The sequence below is a fragment of the Symphalangus syndactylus genome, chromosome 5, assembly GCF_028878055.3.
Source record: "Symphalangus syndactylus isolate Jambi chromosome 5, NHGRI_mSymSyn1-v2.1_pri, whole genome shotgun sequence".
NCBI classification, from domain to species: Eukaryota; Metazoa; Chordata; class Mammalia; order Primates; family Hylobatidae; genus Symphalangus; species Symphalangus syndactylus.
Genome location: NC_072427.2, coordinates 107,199,743 through 107,220,730, shown reverse-complemented (window position 1 = coordinate 107,220,730; position 20,988 = coordinate 107,199,743). Strand labels below are relative to the sequence as shown.

Genomic DNA, 20,988 nt, shown 5'->3' with positions numbered 1-20,988 from the left:
GTTAACATCCCTACTCTTGAGGTTTGGGGAACTCAGACTGGCTTCCTTGCTCCTCAGCTTGCAGACGGACTATGGTGGGACTTCACCTTGTGATCCTGAGAGTCAACACTCCTTAATAAACTCCTTTCATATATAAATCTATCCTATTAATCCTGTCCCTCTAGAGAACCCTAACTAATACGATATTGGTAGCAGTAGAGTGGGGTACTGCTATAAGGATACCCCAAAACGTGGAAGCAACTTTGGAACTAGGTAACAGACAGAGGTTGGAACAGTTTGGAGGGCTCACAAGAATACAGAAAAATATGGGAAAGTTTGGAACTTCCTAGAGACTTATTGAATGGTTTTGACCAAAATGCTAATAGTGATATTGACAAGAAAGTTCAGGCTAAGGTGGTCTCAGATGGAGATGAGAAACTTCTTGGGAACTAGAGCAAAGATCTCTCTTGTTATTCTTTAGAAAAAGAGACTGGCAGCATTTCGCCCCTGCCCTGGAGATCTGTGGAACTTTGGACTGGAGAGTGATGGTTTGGAATTGAAACTTATGTTTTTTGATGCTACAATAAAATAATATTTTGTCTACTTACATTCCAGCCTACCAATACACCATGAGTATTGCATGGTCAGAAAATAGCCAGATGTGGTGCCATGTGCCTGTAATCTCATCATGTCAGCCTCCAGATTATCTGGAATTTTACAGGCACACACCCACACAACTGGCTATTTTAAAACTTCTAAGTTATTTATTTATTTATTTATTTTGTAGAGACACGGTCTCACTATGTTGCTCAAGCTGACCTTGTTCATATTTCTTCTTCCAGAATATTTCATATCCTGTAGTAAGCAGTCCTCCCAGTTTTTGTTTAAATGAAATGAAGTTATGTATTTCCTACATTTAAAAAGAAAAGTATCTTAATTGAGAATAGAATTCTCACAGAATGGGAGAAAACATTTGCAAAATAAATATATTATATGAGACCTGTATCTAGAATATATTTTAAAATTTTCGCACCTCAATAAGAAGTCATAAAACCTCATCAAATCAAGGAAATCTAAATATAAACCCTAGCCAGCAATTGAATGGGAACTTTACCATATGAAATACATAGAGGTCAAGTAATCATGTAAAAAAACTCCAATTTTTGTAATTAACAAGAAAACTCAAAGTCTAATTCAACAGAATTACACTTTAAGATATTTTTAAAAAAATAGCGATGTGTCATCATCACACACCCCATAGAATGGTAAAAGTGTAAAACGATGCTCTTTACTAACTGCCGGTGAGGACATGGAACCATTATAACATTCGTACGTTTTCTGTATGATTGCATAAACACTTTGGATAGCAATTTTACAGTTACATAGAAATTTAAGCATCCACTTACCAAATCACCTGGCCACTACATTCCTATGTATTTACTCAACAGAAAGAAATACATATGTTCATATAAAGCTTTGGTTCATTGCTGTGTTATATGTAAAAGCTAAAACCTGGAAGCATCCTAAATTTTTTTTACCAATGCAATGTAATACTACTCAGCAAAGAAACAGAATGGACTAATAATAAAAACAACTAAGATAAATCTCAAAATAATTATGTTGGTTTTTATTTTAAAAAATTATAAGAAAAGCACATCCAGTACAATTTCATTGTATGAAATTCTAGAAAATACAATCTAATTTATAATGACAGAAAGCAAACCAGCGCTTGCCTTCTCATTGCAATGTATGTGTTTACTACCAACGTGTCAAAACTCATCAATCTGTTTTTTAAAAAATGTGCATATTATTGCAAAAATGAAAAAAATTACAAAAGGCAAGGCAATAAAATATCTCAGTAGTCTTTGTTAAAACCAAGACGCTTTAAAAAATGTAAGTAGAAAAAAGTAGGATTGACAAATAACTTTGATTATAAAAAGTCAAAAAGCCCATATGATTTTTTGTACTTATTAACTAATTATTGTGTCATAATGGCTAAAGCATAGACATATGGGTAACAGAAATGTAACATATACCAGAAAGTAACTTACTCATAATTAATGAATTGATTGTCAACAAAGATCAAGACAATTCAATAAAAAACAATTGATTTATTTTAAAAAAGTTATAAAATAATCTTATACCCATAAAGTAAAAAAATCATCTCAACATATACCTTACAATTGAATAAAATATTAACTGGAATGTATCATAGATACAGCTATACATACAATGAAAACTATAAAACGTGGATGAAAACATGGGAGAAAATATTTTTCAACTTCAATTTGGCAACTTTTTAAAATATAAGACATAAAATTCACAAAACAGAAAAGAAAATAATTTGTACTTCACAAAAGTAAAAAACTTAAGAACATTGCTAAAAACAAAAGAGAACAGAAAAAATGTTTCGATAACATATACCAGAAAAGTTATTTTATTTATTTATATATTTTATTTATTTATATCCCAGCACTTTGGGAGGCAGGGGTGGGCTGATCAAGAGGTCAAGAGTACCAGACCAGCCCAACCAACATTGTGAAACCCTGTCTCTAGTAAAAATACAAAAATTAGTGGGGAGTGATGGCACGTGCCTGGTGCCTGTAATCCCAGCAAAAGGCTGAGGCAGGAGAATCGCTTGAATCCAGGAGGTGGAGGTTGCAGTGAGCCGAGATTATATCACTGCACTCCAGCCTAGATGACAGATGGAGACTCCGTCTCAAAAAAAAAAAAAAAAAAAAACCAAACACCACATGTTCTCACTCATAAGTGGGAGTTGAACAATGAGAACACGTGGACACAGGGAGGGGAACAACACAACACATACCAGGGCCTGTTGGGAGGTAGGGGTTGGGGAGGAAGGGCAGGGAGAGCATTAGGACAAATACCTAATGCATACGGAGCTTAAAACCTAGATGACAGGTTGATGGGTGCAGCAAACCACCATGACACGTGTACACACCTATGTAACAAACCGGCACATTCTGCACATGTACCCCAGAACTTAACGCAAAGTTTAAAAATGAAAAAAATAAAAAATAAAAAAATTGTCTCTATTTTCAGTAACATCATAGTCTAAGTAGAAAATCACAAGGAATCAGTTAAAATGAGCATAGTATTTGCATGACACATCACTAGTATATAAAAATAAGTTGCTTTCCCATACATCAGAAATAAACTATTGGAATTTGAAATTAAAGGGAAAAATCAGTGTCATTTTCAAAAACACACACCAAAATGAAGTGATTAGGTACACATATGACACAAATGTATAGAACCTACATGCAGAAAAGTGTAAAACACTAAAGGAAAAAAAGAATATGTAAATAAATGGAAAGATATTCTGTGTTTGTAGATTGAGAGACTTAACTGTTGACAAGATGTCAGTTCTTCCCAATCTAATCTGTATTGACTGCAATATCAGTCAAAATACCAGTAAGCAATGTTGTGAATATTGAAAAATTGATTCTAAATGTATATAAGAAGGCAAAGACCTTTAATATCCAACACCATGCTAAGGAAGAAAACCAAACTTGGAGGACTCACCATATCAAATTTCAATAGCATCATATTGACCAAAGAATAGGCATGTAGAGTAATGGACTACATCAAGGAGAATAGAAATAGACTCTCATATAGTCAACAGATCTTTGACAAAAAAGTAAAGGCAATTTAGTGAAAAAGAATGATCTTTTAAACAAATTGAAACAATTGAACATTTAAATGCTAAAAACGAACTTAGATATAAACATTACACCTTTTACAAAAATTAACTCAAAATGATTCATAGGCCTAAATGTAAATGTAAATGTAAAATATAAAACTATAAAATTTCATGAGTAAACATAAAATATATATGACCTTTAGTTTGAAAATGAGCTTTAATTACAACACCAATAGCATGATCTGTCAAATAACAATTATTGTTTGACTTTCTTAAAATTTAAAAATTCTGCACTGCAAAAGGCTTTTATGAGAATAAAGAAAATGAATGAGCAGACTGACAGAAAATATTTTCAAGTGCAGATTTGAAAACATACTTGCATATAAAATATTTTTAAAATTGAACTCAACAATAAGAAAAAATATTTTTTAAAATGGGCAAAAGTCTGAACAAACACACCAAAATGTATGGATTTAAAATAATTAAATGAGAAGATGCTCAGGACCATTTGTTAACAGAAAAATGTAAATTAAAGCTACAATGAAATACCACCATATATCTATGAGAATCGGAATCACTAAAATCCAAAGGCTAACGATACCAAATGCTGACAATAATACATAAAACAGGAACTCTGATTCATTTGGAGGAAATGCAAAATGATACACTCATACTGGAACACAGCATGTTCTTACAACTCAACAATTAGGCTTCTTGACATTTACCCAACTGAGTTGATTGAATACTTAGGTTGAAAGAATACCTAGACACAGGATTTTTGGCAACTTATTTGTATTTGCCAAAAATGGGAAGCAACCAAGGTATCTATCGATATGTGAATGGATAACAGATCATAGTACATCCGTATAATGGAATTTGATTTGGTGATAAAGAGAGATATACTTCAAATCATAAAAAACATTACAAAACATAACTCCATATTGCTAAGTGAGAGATGCCAGTCTAAAAAAGCTGCACAGTGCCAAATTCAATTACATGAATTTCAGGAGAAGACAAAACTATTGAGTCAGTAAATACATCAGTGGTTCTGTCACATCAGGAGGAAGATGAATAGTTGAAGCATAGGAGATTTCCTAGAGCAGAGCAACTGTTCAATATGACATTGAAGTGATGAATTCATGACCACAAGCATTTGTCAAAACCTATAGAACTTTGCAGTTTAAAGACTAACTTTAATGAATACACATTTTTAAAAATTTATTTAAATGTTGGGAATTTTAAGATGGAATGAAGAATGTGACAGAATAATCTAAATGTATTACAAATGAATGAAATAACCTCACTAAAAGGGTGGAACAATAAAGTGATGACTTAAGCAACTTTGGAAATGCATGAACTCTGTAATACTAAAGGGACCCAGAAGAGTTGAATAGTGCTGTTTTCCAAGGAAGTATTGGTTAACTATTCTGAAACCACAAATACATATATACTGAAATTGAAAAATTGCGTAAATAGATGGTGAATGATAGAGACAAATTTCATCACTGTTGAAACGGGAAGTCACAGAAAACACGTTATAGAGGCTAAAATGAATTATATGTTAATGGGTTAGAGTTGAAGACATCAGCATAAACTTTTTAGCTTAATATTGATACAGACGGTTCCACATAAAAACATTTATAGATAAGTATATAGAGCACTCCCATAGAAATGAGCACAACCAGCATACAGATCTTCATTTCTAATACCATTGACTAATAAAACGAATCAGGAATCATTGGAACAACTGCTGAATCTAGGGCTGGGGTAGAAAATATATAAGACAAGATAGCAAGTTTTTGTAGTGTCAGAAAGTGACAAAAAGTCAAAAAAAAAAAAAAACCCTCACAGTGATGGAGTATGTCAAAGGGCCCCAGGAATAAAAAAAACAACTCCCATTGACAAAATATGGAATAATTATAACAGGAAATATGTAAAATTGTACTTAGTTATAACCCAAATTATAGAATAATTTTCCATGAGTCCATACTAAAGTAAATGATGGAATAAATAAATAAATGGAAGAGAGTAGACCAGTCATTTGAGTAGACGAATTCCAAATAATAAATGTAGATACTCGGCTCTTATCAAAGTGGAACACGATTCTTCCCTTTTTAAGTGTGGGCAGCGTATAATGCCTTCTATGTAGGGAAGGAGGAACAGAGTAACTTAACATTGGAGAAACCTGCCAAACACTATCTCTACCAGGAGATTGAGGTCAACATGAAAAGTGATACATAATATTTATGGTGCATATGCTTGATATGATGTGATAAGAATGGCACTTTACCTCCTCCCAAAAAGGACGTTACTTCAGTCTAATCGTGAGAAAAAAAAATTAACTAAGTGCCAATTGAAGACTGTTTTGCAAAATACCTGACCAGTACTCCTTCAAACTTTAAATATCATACAAAACAAGGAAAGTCTCAGAAACTGTCACAGCTGAGAGGAAGCTAAGAAGACCTAATAGCTAAATGTAGTATCATATTCTGGATGGAATCCTGAAACAACAAAAACAAACGGACATTATGAAAAAACAGGAAAACCCCAGTAAAATATATTCTGTAACCAAAATATAATATATCAATCTCGGTTCATTGTTACAAATATACTACTGTAATATAATAAATTAATAGGGGTAACTAAGGGTAGATTATACAGGAACTTCCTGTACTATCTTCTCAATAATTCTGTAGATCCAAAATTGTTCTAAAATAAAAAATAGTTTTAACAAATAATTTCACTATTTTTATTAGGAGTAAAATGATATGAATTAATATACAAATAGATTAGATTATTGTTGTCAGTAAGTTTCCTCGTTTGATCATTTAATACCAAGCAAATATTGTTTCTTCCCAGCTTCCTTTAACCTTGGATTGTGGATTTATTTTCTTTGTTTCTATTGCTCATTAAACAGTCTTGACCTCTCTTTACTGAATCTAATATATTCACCAAATGCTGTTATTCAGTTGTTAATCTTAGCCATCAATTTCCGTAAGAGTAAGAGAATACACTAAGTGAAAATAGATTTAATAGGGATAGACAATGATTCACAGTGTTCCAGAGAGGCCATTAAGATAACAAATACTGCATGTCTCTTTGAATAGATAAAAATGAAATTACTAAAAAAAAAAAAATCTATGTTAGTTTTGGCTTTGAATATAATTTAAACGCACTGTTTGTTTTACTTTCTCTATAGGCTTTATATTTATAAAGTAACAATTTATTTTAATCAATTTTGTTGCACATTTATTCCAAATAATAAATACAACAATTGGTAATTTCATAATTGGTCATCAATTTTCATTGATTATTAATGAAAACATCATTAACCTTTAATACAGAAGGGTAAGGCATTTTTTAGTATGCATATAAAAATTTTTGAAAAATAATTCTATAGCCAAATAAATCAACAAGAAGATTGGGAGAGTGGATATAATAAAAGTTGATAAGAGATACAAGTCATTTATGGTGTTTATTGTATTATATGTCAATATTGAAAGAAACTCATAAACTTCTCTTTAAGTTTCCTTCTTTTGGAGTCTACTGCATGTATGGTCATGAATGTATAAATAATTTCACTAATCCTTTGAAAGAAACTATAAAATTTAAAGTAGAACTAAAATGATCAACTGTAAATAGATGAAAGCAAGTAGACACAAACAGGACAAACGAGGCAGCACAGGAACGTTTGTGAACAGTATAGTCTTAATCAGGAGGACACTGATTAGGTATTAGTGGACTATGTGGCAATGAAAACTCCCACGTGCCCACACACACACGTGCACACACTTGCAGAATTGAGGCAGGAAAATAATAGGGTCTGGAGGCAGGGAACATAAGGCTGATTTACACTTCAGCTATGACAGGAAATATCCTCTCCATAGGGCAGACACCGAATAAATGACTTTGTGACTTTACTTTATCCTCTCCATTTACATCGGGCGTACTCGAAGCAACCAATGAAATCCTTTGGGGGGTATTTAAACTCCTAAAAATTCTTTAATAGGGCCTTTGAGCTCCTATGCTTGGGCCCACTCCCAAACTGTGGAGTGTACCTCATTTTGAATAAATTCCTTTGTTCCTCCCTTGCTTTGTGCGTTTTGTCCAATTCTTTGTTCAAGACACCAAGAACCTCGACACGAACCACCTTTAACATAGTTTGGTGAACCAGCCTGGAGGCAGAGGTAAGCCCAAAGTTTGGGATTTATTCTTCTCCTTTCTTCTTTTTCTTTCTGCTCCATACAAGGGAATCTTTCTCCCTTTTCCTTTCCAACCCAGGACCCTTGGTAGGCAGATCCTAAACATGGAAGCAAATGCTGGTTTCTGGCTGTGGCCAGTGACACTAAGGGGTTTCCATGTGGAGAAGCCTGACCACCACCGCCCAGTTCACTTAAGAAACCTGGGTTTTTTTCCACGTCTTTTTTCTTTTTTTTTTTTTTTTTCTCTTTCTTTTTCAGTCTTTCAGCAGCTGTTTCCTAGTAGCTCCTTGGAAATTGAGGGCAATTGGCTGGGGTCACTCCTCAGTACTGCTTGAAGGCCTAAGAAATGAATGGGAATAATTGCCCTGCCCCAAAGGGGAAAGGACTTTTATTTTTTAATCTTTTCTGTACATGGTCCCTGATCCCTATATGGGACGCAGCTCAGGGCAAACTTGCACATGTTTCAGGGGACTTAAACCTTCTTTTCTTATGCTAAATTCTTCCCTTATTGTATTCAACTGGCTAAGGAACAAAAAGGCCCACCCAGCATCCAGTTCTCATTACAGTTCATGGCCATTCTTATAAAGCTCATAGTATCCTCCAGAGGGGAGAACCTGCACGTGATGGCCACCTGAGGTCAGAGACATTTGGCACTCTAAGACTGGACCCCACAGGAGGACGCTCTGTGGATCCTGGGGATCCTAACCACTCCACTCCTAACACCCTTGGCAGAGGATCTGAGGCCTAGTATTAACCCCCCTTAGAATTTTCTCTCACAGTTGCAGTGCTGCTTGGCCCCAACAGTGTTTGGAATCTGGAGTTTACTTTCTAATGGGAAAGTGGAATGGTGTTGCATGTGTCCAGGCTTTTGTGCTGCATTTCTAACCAGGGCGCTTGGTTAATGTGTGACATCCTCCTTTGGTAGGGTTTGGTCCCAGTGCTCTTTGATGGCTGGGGAGATTTGACATTTAAAAATCAAACTGTCAGCCAGGCGTGGTGGCTCACACCTGTAATCCCAGCACTTTTGGAGGCTGAGGTGGGAGGATCATCTAAGGTCGGGAGTTGGAGACCAGCTTGACCAACATGGAGAAACCCTGTCTCTACTAAAAAAAAAAAAAAAAAAAAAAATACAAAATTAGCCAGGCGTGGTGGCACATGCTTGTAATCCCAGCTACTTGGGAGGCTGAGGCAGAAGAATCGCTTGAACCTGGGAGGCAGAGGTTGTGGTGAGCTGAGATTGTGCCATTGCACTCCAGCCTGGGCAACAAGAGTGAAATTCCGTCTCAAAAAAAAATCTAACTGTCAGGAAGACTGCTTTACCCAAAATCTTGGTTCACAGCCTTCATTAGATTATCTGTTGGGGCAAAGTAATACGGGCAAGCTTGTATTGCTATCTCATGGCTAAGGTGCCAAGCTACTGTATTGCATTTGTGTGTGTGTATATACATCTACATGTGTTTATTTGTATGTACACTTATTGTTATATGTCACGTCTACCAAACGGCTTATAAGTAAAAAAGCCCTCATAAATTAAGTAAATAAGTCTAAGCAATTTATAAGTTTAGGCGACTTAAAGTATCACTTTACTAAACAATCTAGCTTTACAATTATTGGTGGAATAAAAATAGAAATGCCTTCAGAATTGTCAGCACACATTTTGTCTGAATTTTATGTTTGTCTTTGCTAGATATTTTTAAATGTCAGTGTTAATTCAGGGGAGGAGCTGCTTGGGGTAAGCCTGCCTCCCATTCTGTTCAAAATGACTGAGATAAATTCATATCTGATTGCTTCCTTTGGAAAGGCTAATCAGAAACTCAAAAGAATGCAACCATTTTTCTCCCACCTGTGATCTGAAAGCCACCAAGCCCCCTCCTCACTTCGAGCTGTCCCACCTTTCCAGACCAAACCAATGTTCATTTTACCTATGTTGATGGATGTCTCATGTCTTCCTTGTAAAAAGTAAAAAATTAAGGACAGTGAATAGAATAATTGTTTAGGTAATGATTTTGTGTAAATTAAAATCTTAAAGTTGTTTTTGATGCTCATTTAATATCTGAGTCATTTCCAATAAAGAAAATGTTGTAATATAGAAAAATGTTTCCAAAAATTGTGGAATTGTTCTTATCTATAAATGTCCATATCTGATAGCTCAGGATTTCTTGCTTTTTAGAGTTTCAGTATAGTTTTAGTTTACTAAGGATAAAATTCTAGTTAACATGTAATTCTGTATAGGAAATGTGCCCGTAAGAGTTATATTAGTGGAAAAAGAATAATTTTATGTAATTCCAAAATTATCTAAAAGTAAGTTCAAATTACAGATGTGAAAAGGTTCTTTATGAAACAATGTAGTAAGAAACCATTAAGTAGGAGAGAAAGATATGGAAAAACTTTAAATAATAAAATATTATTTAAAACCTGATAAAGAATTGGAAACATTTGTCTATCATTTTCATAGTTAAAGCTCTTAGTCTTGAATAAAGTTAAAAGTATTGTAAAAAATGCATTGGCAGTTTGGCAGTTTTTTAAAAATATAGTTAAGCATGGAGCTGGATTTAGCATAAAGTCAAATTTCACATACATGCTTGCATTGCTTCACACTATGTTTACAGTTTTGTGTGGATAGTGCTAGAGTACTTATTGGTCATGTGCCTAACGTGAATTTCTGAATTTCACAGAATGTATAATGATATTGGTGAATTTAAGGATATTGAATTGTGTGTCAGGAATAAAATATTCATTATGTGGGTTTTTTGGGGCCCTAGGTGACACTGTGACCACCAGGGTAAATTGAGTAGGAAAATTTAGATTTGGTTTCCTCCTTAATTGTTTTTGCTTCTAGTTTTCATCCATTTGCTGTTTATTCTCCTCTGGCTTTGACTGAGTATCCATATATATAAATCATGATGCTTTTTATTTTCTAGTGGAAGGCTTTTATTTGGTTTTGTGAATAGTTATTTTGTTTCCAATTCATTTCTAGCAAATCATATTCATTCCACCTATCTGGAATTCCTAAGCTACCTTTGTCAGGTCACAGGATTAATGGAGCACACCAGCTTTTTATCCTTATAAACTAACTTTTTGAATTTTAAGCTTCCTGGTATTTTAAGTATGCTGACTATACTCTCATAAATAGAATTTGAGTCATATTTCTTTCTCTCTGCCTAGTTCCTCCAAAACTTGTAAACTATTTATGAATATTCTTAATTCATGGCAATGTGTTTGTTTATATACAGTCAAGCATGATCCCTACGGCTGCTCAGGGAGAGAGAAACTAGAAACCTGGCATGCTGGCAAAAGGGTAAGAATTTCTTGCCAGTCAGTCTCTGGCCTCTTTCTTTCTGTGCAAACTGGTTAAATTAAAGATAAAAATCACTGTTTGTCTCCTCTGTAAAATTTTGACTTAATTGGTTTAATAATAATAAGAGCTTAAATCAGATGTTTCATCAGAATTGTGAAAAATGTAATGCCTTTTATTTTGTTCATGTGACTTGAGTAATCGTTGGCAAATAAAGACAGTTTTAAAGATTATTGGTAAAATAAAATGTCTTCAAAATGTAAACATGTGGTGTAAATTATGTTCAAATATTAGGTTTGCTAAAAGCTTTAAGATCATAAACTGCTTCTTTGGTTTTTGAAAATTGTTTAACTTGCCTGCTTTCCAGCTGGGTAAGGCCTGGGGACACGTGGAGCTGGCCACTCCCTAGCTATGCTGGAAGCAGTCAAACCTTATTAGAACATAACTTACCAGGTTTTACATTAAAGTTAAAATTGCTAAGACTCACCATTATAATATGCAATTGAGACTGCTAGAAAACGTTTTACATGTAAGGTGTGCAAAAACAGTAGAGTGTGCTTTTTTGTTGTTGTTGTTTAAAGGTTATAAAGGGTTTTTGATTCTTTAAAATTTTGGAGTCATCATTTTGGCAAAAGAAATAATCTATGGTAATCTGGAATTCCAAAATCAAACTTAAGCTTCAAAATTGTCTTTCCTAATGACAATGAGTTCATGATAGATTTCTGGATGGATCATAGGGCCCCTGAAAACATCCAGAAAGGAGGTAAATGGATTATTTGACATGCTTAGGTAGGTAGGATTGCCAAAATGATGTTCAATCTTCTTTAGGCTATATTTTTGTGAATATATTCCAAAATTGTGTGGGATTTCTAAAATTCTAATGTCTAAGTGTATGCTACCAATCACAATTATAGTTACTATGTTATTGTAAACCACAGAAAAAATAAGTTTCCTTGTATAAAACTACTAACTCGAGTAGGACAAAATTAATTAAATACCAAAAAAATACTTTGTCAGATTTTCATGTTAAACCAGTTGAAACTGAAATTGTTTAAAATAGTTTATAACCAATGCTTGGTCCCATATTCCTGGGAAGACAATTAATTTAATGCATGTTTTCTGGTTGTATAAAAACTTTCCCACACAAGAGGACTGATGTTATAACAGTAGATTATTATGCTACAGTATATTTTCACCAGGTAAAGAAAGCTTTTTATGGTTTGAATCTTCTGGAAACATCAGAGTAAAACCATACTTGCCATCCATACTACAACAAAACTTCGGGAACTTGAACTTTGGGTTCATAACCTCATGACTGAGAAGGGTCCCTCTATGCTATTGGAGCTGTGCACCCACTGGAACCCTTAAGGTCAAACTAAGCAGGGAAATTTCTCCCAAGAAGAGAAGAGCACCCTTGATGTGAACAGCTTCCTAAGTTCACAGATTAAGACTTCTACTATCATGAACTCATATCTTTGAATATTTTCTTGCTTATGCCTTCTAAGAACAATAGAAGTGGAAAAAGGGTCTGTTATGTGCACTTATGGGGCACACTTTTATTTCTTAATAGGTTTGCAGCCTGCCTTATACATGGATAACCTTTTACTTGGATAGATAAAAGATGAAGGCCCACTGTTGATAAGAAACTTTAATGGTACATGTGTTGCCTCATAATCAGTCAAAAGCAAAACACTGGTTGACTCCTTTTAACCCATATCATGGGTTAAAGAGAACATTGCCAGGCCTTCACTCTTCTAAAAGGGCATCATTTGTTAGGTCCCTTTTCCATGGTTTAGGGTAAACTATGCAATGACTAGAAATTTAATCCCTTATGATAGGCTCTATGGCAAATTCTACTGTAAAGGCTACAGTTACAGAATAGACTCTAAATTTTCTTGTGAAAGTTATGATAAAATTCGCTAAACAGAGAAGTATCTGTGCAGCTGCTGGCACTTGTGGCCTATAGAGAAATACATCAAATGAAGATTATAGAAATTCAGTGGTAGGGAATTGATGAAGAAATTGCTTAGTCAAGTGAGTACATTCTTTATCTAGCTCATTATTTGATCTATTTGATTTTAGGAGGTTTGTTTTATGGGGACCTTGAGTAAGGAGCATATTCCAAACTCTTGATATTATTCTCCCAATAGTCATAATAATAGTCTCCAGGGTGCACTGTATTCTCTCAAAGATTTCAAATGCTTGCATGCAGCCATCTCTAAAATATGATATGGTCTCTCCTCAACTGGAATAACAGGAGCTGAAAGAAATGTGCAACCATGAGGACACCATAACCTATAAATAATGTGCTGAGACCAGAAACCCAAAATGATGGTAACTGAGAGTGGTGCTAAGGCCCTAAGTTTTGGTACACTCTCACCTAAGTGAGAACCTGACCAAAAAGGGGAAATTTTTTTTTTTTTTTGAGATGGAGTCTTGCTCTGTTGCCCAGGCTGGAGTGCAGTGGCATGATCTCGGCTCACTGCAACCTCTGTCTCCCGGGTTCAGATTCAAGCAATTCTCCTGCCTCAGCCTCTTGAGTAGCTGGGACTATAGGTGCGTGCCGCCACACCCATCTAATTTTTTCTATTTTTAGTAGAGACGGGGTTTCACCATGTTAGCCAGGATGGTCTCGATCTCCTGACTTTGTGATCTGCCTGCTTTGGCTTCCCAAAGTGCTGGGATTACAAGTGTGAGCCACCATGCCCAGCCACGCAGAATTTTTTAAACAAAATTCTGGGAGGCCGTTGTTTTGGACTAAGTTCATTTACTAGGTCTCAACAAACCAAGCCAAACCAAACCAAACCAAAATGGAGTTGCTTGTGCTAAGACTTTAAGGAAACACATAGATTCTAGAACAAATCAGGTTTTGTTCTGAATCCTGCAAATCTCTATAATAAAGATTTCTGACAGCATAGGTATCCACCCCCTAAAGTCCCCATTAAATCTTTTAACCAAATTCATTTCCTCTAGCCTAGAGACCATCAAGCTTCAGATGATCATGCAACAAAATCCCAGCTAGTTCCAGATGAAGATAACACATCTGGCCTTCAAAAGCTACTCTGCCTCCACTAGAGAGAAAAGGGCGAGAGTTCCATGAACCCCAATAGGTAAGGACTACACCCCAAGCCAGCATGAAGCAGTTACAGAAAAAGATGACCACTGGTCTCTCTGCCTCCTATAAAGATTTATGGATTCATAGGGATCACATCTGTCAGTGGAAGGGTGGGAGAAGAGGCAGGAAAATAGGGTCTGGAGGCAAGGTACATATAAGGATGATGTACACTTCAGCTATGAGAGGAAATATCCTCTCCATAGGACATACAGAGTAAATGTAACTTTACTACATCCTCTCCATTTACATAGGGCATACCAGAAGTAACCAATGGAATCCTCTAGGGGGTATTTAAACTCCCAAAAATTCTGTAACGTGGCCTTGGAGCTCCTATGCTCAGGTCTGCTCCCACATTGTGGAGTGTACTTTCATTTCAATAAATTCCTTCGTCCCTTCCTTGCTTTGTGTGTTTTGTCCAATTCTTTGTTCAAGATGCCAAGAACGTGGACACCCTCCTCCTTTAACAGAATGATTTGATGCTGTTTATTTGTACTTCACATTTTGTGCTCATTTTTCCTACTGCAGAGGTTTTTAAAAATACTGAAGATATAATTGTCCTTATTTATCTCTGCGTTTGTTAATCCACACATTTATTTGAACAAATGGTATCTTCAAATTGGCCATGTACCAGCTATCATTCTAGCCACACATGATCCCTACCTTCATGGAAATTTCTACCAATGAGTATTCTAGAAAAACTTGACATTATTACTGAGTCTTACTGGCTTTGGGATACAATGAAATATACTTCCTAGTTTGAGTGACAGTCAGAAATTGTTCTTAATATCCTAGGTGAAATCTATCCATCAGTTAAGTGCTTTTAAACAGATCACACTGCCCCTTTATCAGATGTAGCAGCTGCCTCAAAGCCTGTCTATTTTACATTCACATATCCATGTTCATGTACATTCAATAGTCACTTGGAGATAAGGCAATAGATCATGTATTTTACCAGTTAGGTGTGAATCAGTAGTGCATTAATTGTAAAAATATAACTGGTAAACACACATATCAAAGGACAAGGATATTTGGATAATGAAGGGTGAGAAGTGAGATTTATTATGAATGGAGAAAACGTAAAATTTTATAATTAATGCAAATGTCTGGTATTTCCAGACATTAAAAACACGTAACTTCAGCAAGGTAATTTATATCAATGTCACTATTTATTTATTTTCTCTGTGGGAGTATCTATAAGAGAAACATTTATTATTTCCTACTTTAAGCTAAAGAAGTGGCTAAACCTAGGTGTTTGAGTACTTGGGCAGAGATTGAGGGGATACTATTAACATTTTTTTGTTACATAACTGAAAATTAAACATTCTAAATATTTGGAAAAGTTCTCCACAACTTCATTTTATTTATGAACTCAATTGAGGACTATTGTGATAAACATTTCTTATATTTACCAAAGTTTTTGGTGTTCATATTTGTGAAGGAACTGTGCTAAAGGAGAGTAATTGACCATTGTAGAGTAAAGCCTGGGAAACTCTAAAATTCTCTACATTTTCTTTTCTTTTCTTACATCCATAGTAAAGAAATAACATGATTGAGATTGAATTTATCACTACCAGAGAAATGGAACTTGAGCCTTATTACACTTGGATTAGAAAAACATTGTAATATCAGTTGAATACTCAGACTATAAAGACCATGAATATCACCGTTAGAAAAATGTCTCTGATTTTGGTTAGTTCTACGTTTTATAGCTGCTCTTATATGGGTACACTCAGCCTTCATCTGTGGACTCGATGTGCACTCAGTCAAAATAGCATATGTGGCTTAAATACTGAGTGTAACCTAATCATTTATTCCATAAATGTCTACACTGCATTAATTTTGTGCTAGGTCTTTTCAAATCAAAAGCATTTGGGATAACATGAACAGAAAACTCATCCTTCTCCTATGTATTACTATTTGGTTAACAGAGTCAGTCACTGTGAAAAGTAAACAATTAGATGAACAAGAAAACAATTGCTCTGATAAATGAAATTAAGTAATAGTAGAGAAAGTTGATAATTACCCTTCCTTGGATAGTCAGTGAAGACCAGATGGAAAAGGCAGCATTTAAACAGATGTTACAAAGAACTGGGTATTTAAGAAAAATAACTTCTCAAGTAGGAGAAATAAGATGAAGGCTCTAAAGCCATTTAAAAAATTAAGTTCAATACAGGACTAGAAAGAAAGCCAATGTGCTTGGATGGCTTAAGGAGCTGTGATTTAGTGAATCATAAAGAGGAAACTCGGAGATGATTTCAGAGATGAAGTCTTGGGTCAAGCTTTGGTAGGCCTTGTGAAGGGAAAATATCTTGGGCCCCAAAATCACTAAGGAAAACTCAAGGTGGAAACTGCTTAAGAAAAAACCTGCCTCACATTCTATTCAAAGCTCTCCCTCTGCTCACTGAGATAGATGCATATATGATTGCCTCCTTTGCAAAGGCTAATCAGAAACTCAAAACAATGCAACACTTTGTGTCTTACCTGTCTGTGACCTGGAAGCTCCTTCCCACTTTGAGTCTTCCTGCCTTTGCTTCAAGTTGTCCCAGCTTTCCAGACCAAACCAGTGTACTTTTTACATATATTGATTGATGTCTCATGTCTCCCTAAAATGTATAAAATCAAGCTGTGCCATGACCATCTTAGGCACATGTCAGGATTTCCTGAGGCTGTGTCACAGGCCCTTCCCTCACCTTGTCAAAATAAACTTTCTAAATTAACTGAGATTTGTCTCAGATTTTCTGGTTTCACAGGCTCTTAGATAAAAATAACGGTTTGGATTTATTTATTATGAGTGCATTTGAACTAGTTGTAATGAGTAGTTTTGACGTGGTAGATAAAATAATACTGTAACATTATTTTTAATTGTTCTCTAACTTCTGTTTTTTTTCTTTTTTTTTATGACAGAGTCTCACTCTGTGTCGCAGGCTGAAGTGCAGTGGCACAATCTTGGCTCACTACAACCTCCACCTCCCCGGTTCAAGTGTTTCTCCTGCTTCAGCCTCCGGAGTAGCTGGGACTACAGGTATGCGCCACCATGCCCAGAAAATTTTTATGTTTTTAGTAGAGATGGGGTTTCACCATGTTGGCCAGGCTGGTCTCAAACTCCTGACCTCAGGTGATCTGCCTGCCTCGGCCTCCCAAAGTTTTGGGATTACAGGCATGAACCACCGCGCCCGGCCTTGTTCTCTAACTTCCATGTAAACAACGTGAAAGCAGGAAGATGGTTAGCAGCCTGCTGCAGAGCCTAGATGGTTGTTAATAGCAGCTTGTTGAAGGACAAGTATAAAGGTAAATGACAAGTGACCATGTTCAGCATGTATTTTCGGTAGACAGATGGAGGTATTGCTGATATATTACATAGAGGAAATAAGAGAAAAAAATGAGTAAATGCAATTTCTCACTCAGTAGTTTAACAACTGAAGAAAGGACTTCTAGATTCTGAAATAAAATATTATGGAAGATGCAAAAGTTTATTGAAATAAATAGTGTTACCATAGCCATGCATGTTAGGTCGCAGTATGGAGTATGGTGGAAATTCTGAGTGGAGGGTATGGGAACCTGGTGTTTGGTGAGGTCAGGTGATACAAATTTGAGCCACAATGGCATATCATGACACACAAAATCATTTCTTCTGACACTACTTCTATACGTTACAGTAAATATAGGAAACATAAAGATTGAGGACTAAGCCTTTAGGAACTTTGCAATCAAGATTTTGTAACACAGGAGAAGGTAATGAGGATGATTTCGAATATATGGCTACATGGCCAGGCGCGGTGGCTCACGCCTATAATCCCAGCACTTTGGGAGGCCGAGGTGGGCGGATCACGAGATCAGGAGATCGAGACCATCTTGGCTAACATGGTGAAACCCCGTCTCTACTAAAAATACAAAAAATTAGCCGGGCATGGTGGGGCACGTGCCTGTCCCAGCTACTCGGGAGGCTGAGGCAGGAGAATTGCTTGAACCTGGAAGGCGGAGGCTGAAGTGAGCTGAGATTGCTCCACTGCCCTCCAGCCTGGGCAACAGAGACAGACTCCGTCTCAAAAAAAAAAAAAAAAAAAAAAAAAAAGAAGGGTATTTGGCTACATAAGGAGAAATAAAAACAACAGGCTGCTAAGATGTTCTGGTATTCAAAAAAGAAAACCATTCAAGTAGAAGGTGTGCTCAATGCCACTGTTAGATCAGGTAAGTGGAGCACAGAGAAGTGACAATTGCAATATGAATGTCTTTGGTGACAATGACTAGGACATTTATTGGAATGGTGAGGAGGAAAGACTGATTTATTTTGGCTTGATAAAATAAAAAGATGGGAAAGGGAGGAAATATAAGCCCTTGATTATAGACACCCTGAGGTGAGTAAGTTTCAGTGTGAAAGGAAGGAGAAATCGAAGCTAGAAAGTGCATATTTCTAAGATGGTGAAAAAGTGGAGAAAGAAACTGGTGATGGAACCCAGCCTTGGAGAAGCAACTAGTAGATCATATCACATATGAAGAGTTTGAACTTTAGTGGTAGGTGCATTTCATTCACGATAGTAAAATAGAGGCAGAGTGTGGGTGCAGATTAAGGACTTTGGATAGATGCAGCCATAAGGAGAGGAGGGGGAATTCTTTACCTAGGCATGTTCTGCAGATTGAAACTATGTCACAGCTTCAGTGGCCATCCCCCTTTTCAATACTCCTGGATGAAAATGAGTTTTGGAATGTAGCTGGTTTTCAGTTCCGGATGTTTCTTATAAGCCCAAATTATCTTCACTTGCCAATTTCCTCTGTCAAATTAATATAGGTTGGGTATTATGCTAACGGTTCACTTTCTTTTTAAACCTTGTTAATTCAGACTGTTTTTGAGGACATGAGGACTCTAAAAATGAACAGTTTTTTTTACTTAAGTTTATTGCTAAAAGTATGATTTCAACGGATAAAATGAGAAGAGAGCAGCCATAATAGATGGTAGTGATCATTTTCTTATTTAAAAAATCCTCTTTTGAGGAGCTGTGTACCTTCTGAAGTATACTTGCTGGAAAATTATTACAGAAGCATAATACAATTTGTGGTTTTGAACTTCTTTCCTTTTACAATGTCAAAATGATTCATATTTCTCTAGAAATGTTCAGTAGGAGAATATTCACCTGTGTAAATTATATTCCTGTGGGGAAGGGATTACTGTTCTTACTGAAGAGTTTATGTCAGGATTTACTCTTTTCCATTGACAGTATGGGATGAGAGAATGGGACTTGGTTTTGTGTCCATTTGCATTCCAGTCACCGAAATAATAATAGCTATATGGCACCTAGAGTAGAAAGGATGCTTTACAGTAAGGGCATTCTCTCAAAACTTAATAGTTTCCACTATAAAAACTAAAGACAGTTCTTCCTAGATTCACTGTTTCAGAGCACTGTTATTAGTTGACTCAAAACTTTAAATAGCTTTTGTTGTAAAATAAACAATTGGTATATGGCATTCTATGAGAGGGATGGTCTGAGAATGGTTATTGTGACAATGCAATCACTTTCTGGTATTAAATTTCAGGATGAAAACCATAAATCATTCGCTTTCCCAGAGTGAAGTTTGACTTACTCCTGTGGCCAACATGGCTTATGGACACCAAGGACAAATGAGTCAGAATAACTTGATGGAAAAGACCTTCAGCAATAACTACATAGTTTTCATCTCTTGTATGAACAAAAGTGTTAAAATTTCTCTACTATCAATTCTTTAGTGATATATTGGCTATGATTTTTTTCTGTTCCATGATATATATTATTTTATCATATAATATACATTGATATATGAATTGATTAAGGTCAGGGATATATACCAAGATAATAATTTGTTCTAAAAACTATATGTTCAGTTTTTGTCATTAAAAACATTTTAAATAATAACTAATTCTCATTTGTAGTCAATAAGACAATATATAATATATATTATATATATATATAAAATATATATTTTACAGTTGTTTACCAGAGAGAAACCCAAATTTTCTGTACCTGTAAATTAGTTAGTTTGTGGACTCTTGTCTCCTTAAAATGATCATATAATGGGGGAATAAAAGTGAAACCATTTGGAAGTACCTTTATAGTGCCCAAAGGAAAAATTGAAATAACAAATGATTATTAGAGTGTTCATTTCATGAAGGTATGAACATATGAAAAGATTAAGTACGAGTACTTAAATGTTTCTGTGAATTAATGATAGTGCAGTTGAAAGCTGAAACTAAACATTGTTCTTTTTTTCTGCAAAATTATGCTTCACAACTACAAAAAGCTTTTACTTTAAACAACATATTCTGAAATTATTTTATATACATTTGGTTTGTAATTTCAATACATCCTTTCAGTTTAATAATTTTCCTTGCTACTTCTGTGAGACACAGTAACTCCTTATATAAAAAATGAAACCAAAATATATACCAAATAAGAATTGAACTTCTCCTTTTTATAAACCTTTAATTAAATTTCAGAAAAAGTTAACTTTTTCTATGCAATTTGAGTCCATAAAAATGGTTGTACAGGATAATTGCATAGCTTCATGTTCTCAACCATACTAAACAGAAGAAAACATACAGGGCATGTAACACAGGTGTAAATTAAATCTATTTTTATGTTTTGAAGCCTAGCAATTTTCTTAATGCTATTTAACCATAGCCTAATGTGTAAACTGTACTAATATTTCAGAGGGCGAAAAAATCAGCTTCAGGTGCTAGTCTAGAATTTATGCTGGTAATAGA

The 20,988-nt window shown here is 35.2% G+C and overlaps 1 long non-coding RNA gene across 1 annotated transcript; it reads right to left on the bottom strand.

Annotated features, from left to right (window-relative positions):
- Positions 1-8,078: 8,078 nt before the first annotated feature.
- LOC129482860 (uncharacterized) lies at positions 8,079-18,967 on the bottom strand. The gene is made up of 3 exons (XR_008657834.2): positions 18,872-18,967; positions 16,737-16,858; positions 8,079-8,184 (listed from the first exon to the last, which is right to left on the bottom strand). It is a non-coding gene; the product is annotated as an uncharacterized lncRNA (long non-coding RNA).
- Between the last annotated feature and the right edge of the window lie 2,021 nt (positions 18,968-20,988).